Genomic DNA, 5,637 nt, shown 5'->3' with positions numbered 1-5,637 from the left:
CCGTCGGAGGGGGAATCAACCACGGAGGGGCTCTACATCATCCTTGCTGCCTCTCCGATGATGTGTGAGTAGCCTACCATAGACCTACGGGTCCATAGTTAGTAGCTAGATGGCTTCTTTTCTCTCTTTGTTCTTCAATACAATGTTCTTGGAGATCTATTTGATGTAATCACATTTTGCAATGTGTTTGTGGGGATCCGATGAATTGTGAGTTTATGATCAGATTATCTATGAATATTACTTGAGTCTTCTCTAAACTCTTTTATGCATGATTATTATAGCTTTGTATTTTTCTCCGATCTATTGATTTGGTTTGGCCAACTAGATTGATTTATCTTGCAATGGGAGAGGTGCTTTGTGATGGGTTCAATCTTGCGATGCTGAATCCTAGTGACAGAAAGAAACATGACACGTATTGTATCGTTGCCATTAAGGATAAAGAGATAGGGTTTATTCATGTTAATTGAGTTTACTTTGTCTACATCATGTCATCTTGCTTAAGGCGTTACTCAATACTTTCTGAACTTAATACTCTAGATGCATGTTGAATAGTGGTCGATGTGTGGAATAATAGTAGTAGATGCAGGCAGGAGTCGGTCTACTTGTATCGGACGCGATGCCTATATACATGATAATTGCTTTAGATAACGTCATGATTATTTGTTTTTCTATCAATTCCCCAATAGTAATTTGTTTACCCACCGTATGATATCTTCAAGAGAGAAGCCTCTATCTAAATCATATATCAAAATCCAAAAATATATTTCTATACTTTTATTTATGTTATTTTATTTATCTATCTATCACTATGAGATCTGATTCTTGCAATTAACCGACAAGGGATTGACAACCCCTTGTTTGCATTGGGTGCAAGCATTTGTTACTTTGTGTGTAGGTACTTCTAACGAGTTGTTGTGTGATTCTCCTACTAGATGATAACCTTGGTTTCTAACCGAGGGAAATACTTCTCTCTACTGTACTGCATCATCCCCTCCTCTTCAGGGAAATCCTAACACGACTCACACATAGCATAGACCCGGGGGCCATAATTATCACTAGAGGCTTCTCTCTCGAACACATAGCATACGGTGGGTGAACAAATTACTGTTGGGAAATTGATAAAAAAGTGCATAGTTATGACGTACTCACGGCAATGCTCATGTATATAGGCATCACATCCGAGACAAGTAGACCGACTTCTGTCTGCATGTACTACTATTACTCCGCCAATCGACCGCTATCCAACATGCATCTATGGTACTAAGTTCATGAAAAACTGAGTAATACCTTAAGCAAGATGACATGATGTAGACAAAGTAAACCCAATCAATATGAGTAAACCCCATCGTTTTACCATTAATGGCAACAATACAAATATGTGTCTTGTCCCTTTCTGTCACTGGGATATGGAGCACCGCAACATTGAACCCATTACAAAGCACCTCTCCCACTGAAGATAAATCAATCTAGTTGGCCAAATGAAACAGATAGACCGGAGATAAATACAAAGCTATAACAATCATGCATAATAAAGTCCAGAAAAGACTCAATTACTTTCAATGAATAATCCGATCATAAACCCACAATTCATCGGATCCCAACAAACACACCGCAAAAGAAGATAAGATTACATCGGATAGAACTCCAAGAAGATTGAGGAGAACATTGTATTGACAATCAAAGAGAGAGCATAAGCCATCTAACTACTAGCTATGGACCAATAGGCCTGTGGTCAACTACCCACGCATCATCGGAAGGCAGCAAGGAAGATGTAGAAGCCCTCCGTGATCGATCCCCCCTCTGGTAGAGTACCCGAAAAGGCCTCCGAATGGGACCGCGGAAGAACAGAAGTTTGCGGTGGCGGAAAATGTGTTTCGGGTGGCTCTCTGAGGGTTTCCTAGTATTTGAGTACTTACAGAAGTGGAATTAGGTCAGACGGATCCTCGAGGGGCCCACAAGGTAGCAGGATGCGGCCTCGCTCCTGGGCGCGCCCTATTGCCTTGCCATCTCTTGTTCGTCCTCTAGTCTCCTCTCGAAGTTTCTAGGGTGTCTTTTGTCCAGAAAAAATCAACAAAAGTTTCGTAGCATTTGGACTCCGTTTGGTACTGATTTTCTGGAAAATCAAGAACAAGCAGAAAACAACTGACACTAGGCACTGGGTTAATAGGTTAGTTCCCAAAAATGATATAAAATACTATGAAAATGCATATAAAGTATCCAAAATTGATAATATAATAGCATGGAACAATCAAAAATTATAAATACGCCAAAGACATATCATCCCTCAACTTCCACTTCTCACTATTCTTGAGCAAGAGCCAACAATGCCCAAGTGTGAATGACCTACCCTTGAAACCCGGGCTTTTCTTGAACAATTCATTGGCAATGTGATCCTACAAGTCAATGGAAAGAAGCAATAGTGAGATCCATTAGTCATCAACCAAATCATGAATTGTGAGATGGAAATAAAAAGAGCGAGAGAAACTTACTCACGTAGGCTTTGATGGTGGATCCACTAGGAGGGGCATTTCTCACTTGGCTCAAGCAACCACTCCAATGGCTACATGTTTTCTTGATAATTATCCATCGGCCTTGAAGTGATTTCAAGGAACATCCCGACGAAACAGGCACATTCTTGCCATTTTGATATTTGCCTGTCACCGCATCGAGAGACACACTCTTAATCAAGCAAGCATCTTCCACCTCGGTCTAGTTTCCGATCCTTCTCCCAAAATTGGCTTGGCTAGTGTCTTCAAACTCCTCTTCATCAAGCTCTTCAACTTCATCATCGTCGTCATCCCTCTCCTCCATCTCTAGGTAGGGCTGGGTTTGGGGTTGCATTCCCAGCTCGAAATCATCTAGTGGCGCATTCAAATCCACCGTCTTATCCTCCAACAATTCACTCTATGTTGGATGAACATGATAGCTACAAAATCGGACGGCCGAAACACTAAGAATCTGTTGCAAAGCTCAATCAAATTTGGTTGGAGCAAGAGAAACTTTTTTACCTCTGGCGTTTCATCAAGCACGTTGCGGGCGCCGGTGGACTCGACGGGATTGACCGGCTCATTGATGTTCGGAGAGGACGACGGAGGGGCCCGACCACGCTTCACCGCCACCTTGTTTGTGGGGCCCTTCGCCCGCGTCTTCGCACGATCGCCGGAGGGGATGTGGGGCGCGGCCGCAGGAGGGATGAGTGGACGAAGCGGCGCCGATGGTGCCATTGACGACGTGGCTGCCCTGCCGCTTCCGTTTCCCATTGGTGCAAGATGCGCGGCGGCGGAAGCCACGGCCGTGGAAGCGACGGGAGGACAAGAAAGCCCTAATTGGGTCGTCGGCGGTTGGAAAACATAGGTCGGGCCATGCAGCGGGTCCATGACAGCGATTGGAGACGACGCGAAGGCGGGACAACGTGGGGATGGACGGAATTGCGGCGGCGACGGTGCGGACGGTTGACACGGAATGGAGGGAGTACCTGTTTTGATTGGTTTTTGGGCTCGCTAGCGTATATCGGCGGTTATTTTGCACGCCGGCCGATTAGACCTCCTACAATACTAGGTGTTTAGGAAGATGCTTAGAAAAATAAATCTGATTTTTTCTGAAGCACCGGTGCCTATTTTTACCGGAGAGACGCCTAATTAAGCGTCTGCCATGTACAAATAAGCACCTGTGCTTAAAAAATGGTTTATTTTTTCAAGCACCTCTCCTAAGCATTTTGCATCATACAAGGCCTTAGAGCAACTCCAATGGGGCGACCCATTTCGTCCACCGTCGTCCGTTTGGGTGGCGCGGACAGAAAAGTCAGCTCAACGCGCCGACCCAAACAGATGCGTGTCCGCTTTCGGCCGCCTGCCGACCCATTCCCGGCCCATTTTTGAGCCAGATTTGCGTCGGCCCGGACACAAGACGGACGCGCACGCTCGCCCTCTCTCCTCCCCGCGCGTGCACAACCTCCACCGCCTGCTTCGTCGCCGATGCCGCCGGCCATTTTTTCCGATGAAAAAGGATAAATAGATAGTTCTTGCGTACACAGCTAAAAGAAAAGATCAACTACTCGTCGGTTTCCGACTCTGACTCGGTAATGTCCTCCTCTGACGTTTGAATATAGGCGTCAGCAGCCTGCTCGTCCGCGAAGTCTCACCCCGATGTTTCTCGCAGCTTAAGTCTCAATTGAGCGGCCTGCTTCCACACATGCTTGCCCTCCCGATAGGCGGCTCGCTCTGTCCTCCTCGCCTTCCTCTTCGTCCTCCTCTGCTCATAGAACTGACGTTCATCGACGATATCCTACGAGAAGCGTTCGCGCCACACCAGGAAGGCTTGCACGTCCATCTCGGCGATGGCGAGGCGACGCTGCCGCCTCCGGTGGACGCGACGATCCTCGTCGGTGAAAAGCCGCGGGAGAGGCGCCAGATCCTGCGCCCGTTGGCTCGACACATCAGGAAAATTCATCTCCCGATTAGGCCGACGGAGGCGCCACGCCGCCGCATCGTACGCGCGGGCCGCCTGCTCTGCGGTGTCGAAGGTGCCGAGGATGAGGCGTTTCTCGCCAAACAAGATCTCGGCGGAGAAGGCGATGGAGGGGCGCTCGCAGACTCCGCGAAAATCCGAAGCGCCGAGGATGCGCATCGACATGGTGGCGCACAGGCGACGAGGCTAGTGAGAGGGGGCGAGACGAGTGGGCGGCGGACTGAGTGTGGAGGGAGCGTCTTCTTATAACGAGCGCCGGCCGCAGCGCGCCAAAACAAGCGCACGAACATTTCCTGCGCTCTGAAGCTCCAAAGCCAGCGCGCTATGCCGATTTTTCCCCACGCACGCGAACCTTTCCCGCGCGTTGGCATGGCCGCTGACATGATCTAAAAGCGTACGCGGTCATGAAATGGGTCGGCGCGTTGGGCGCGCTGTCAACCTAAATGTAAAAGAGAACGGACGCCGGACAGGCGGCCGACCCAAGCGAACAAAAACGCCGTCCGTTTGGGTCAACCAGTTGGAGTTGCTCTTATAGCTGCTAGAGATGCTCTAATCACGAGTCTATGGAGTGGACAAGATGGTCCTGTCTACTATCATGCCGGGTAATTCGTTATCATCGGTGGAAGGGAGAAAAGCTGATGGGAACTTCTCACTGGTAGTGGGCACACGCACGCATGTAACAACGACCCACCCAATCGCATCGCACCACCCCACTTGCGCATTCATATTTCATATCCACACCCACACGGAAGCGCCGCCCGTACGATGATTTTACGTGGGCTACGTCTTGACATGTGTGTCAGCCGAAAGCCGCCCCTCGCTGAACCTTCTTCAACACTCGACATGATGATGTTGCCGGAACGGTAAAGCAAAGCGCGCCACTGGCACTGGCGGTGCGCCTGCCACTCACGCAATTTTATACAGCTTCATTCATGCCTTGCTTTTCTTATGATCGCAACAAAGGAGGACAAAATTACTGTTCTGACCTTTAAGGCAAACTAAATCCCGATTTGACCTCGTTCCAAAAAAAAATTCGTTTCTGACCTTTTTTGGTGACGCCAAGGTTCCTGGCGTCTGGGTTACGAAGCAGACGCCACGGTCCCTGGCGTCTGGCCCCTGGCCCGCACTGCCCGCCTGCCCGTTGACCTGCTGACGTGGCAAAAGGGCCAG

The sequence above is a fragment of the Triticum dicoccoides genome, chromosome 5B, assembly GCF_002162155.2.
Source record: "Triticum dicoccoides isolate Atlit2015 ecotype Zavitan chromosome 5B, WEW_v2.0, whole genome shotgun sequence".
Lineage (NCBI taxonomy): Eukaryota > Viridiplantae > Streptophyta > Magnoliopsida > Poales > Poaceae > Triticum > Triticum dicoccoides.
Note: the sequence above shows the minus strand (reverse complement) of the source record.